Below are 836 nucleotides of genomic sequence, written 5' to 3'. Positions count from 1 at the left end.
AAGAAGTATGTATACATACCTTCTGCTGAGGAGTGACAAAACTGGGAAATGGTGAAGAGAAGATTTTCAAACCCAAAGAGGTAAAATCAGGAGGTCCAGGAGAGCAAGAATAAAAGAAACTTAAAACTAGTCTTGTTCTAACACCTAACCAGGATTTGCCTAAATTAAAGGGCATTCTTTACCAGATAATAATCTCAAGTGATTGGGCATCAGCTTATCCATCCTGGTTAGGCACCGGCTATAAATAATTAAATAAATAGTCATTGAGACTCTACCATGCGTCTGGCCCTCAACTAGGCACAGAATATAACTGTGAACAAGAGAGAGATGGAGCCTGCCTGTGTGATGCTTACAGTTTAATTAGAAAGGGACACGTTAAATCAATAATCTTTAAATAGCTGATTATATTTAGAATTTTTAGAAGTTCTATTAAAAACAACAACAACAACAACACAGGATATATATACCTGTCAGGGGAGATATAATTATCACCAGGGTGGTTTTTCCAGAGTAAGTCTTACCCTCTGTACTGCCAATATGCTGACCTGTGATTTTTCAAATGGGGGAAAACTCGACTGCAGAATTTGTGGTGAGGTGGGAGGACTGTGTTCATACTTTCCCCTGTTTTGTTCTGGCCAAGGAGAAAAACGTCTCATTTTCTGTTTTGGTGTAGGTTTTCTTTTAAGCCTGAGCCCTTGGGTCATTTTTTAAGGAAATAAACATGTTTTGAAAAACTGAAAACAAACAAACACAGGATGGAGGTTGTTTTGGCTGGCCAAAAATCCGAACACCCCCCGCCGCCCCCCCCCCCCCCCCCCCGCTGGAAGTTAATTTTC

The 836-nt window shown here is 40.3% G+C and overlaps 1 non-coding gene across 1 annotated transcript; it reads left to right on the top strand.

Moving 5' to 3' along the window:
• The first annotated feature begins 459 nt into the window (after positions 1–459).
• LOC112672680 (U1 spliceosomal RNA) lies at positions 460–624 on the top strand. Its single transcript, XR_003144418.1, has one exon. It is a non-coding gene; the product is annotated as a U1 spliceosomal RNA (small nuclear RNA).
• Positions 625–836: the final 212 nt, after the last annotated feature.

This window comes from Canis lupus, chromosome 28 (assembly GCF_003254725.2).
Source record: "Canis lupus dingo isolate Sandy chromosome 28, ASM325472v2, whole genome shotgun sequence".
Taxonomy (NCBI): domain Eukaryota; kingdom Metazoa; phylum Chordata; class Mammalia; order Carnivora; family Canidae; genus Canis; species Canis lupus.
This window is presented reverse-complemented; position numbering and strand designations above follow the sequence as displayed.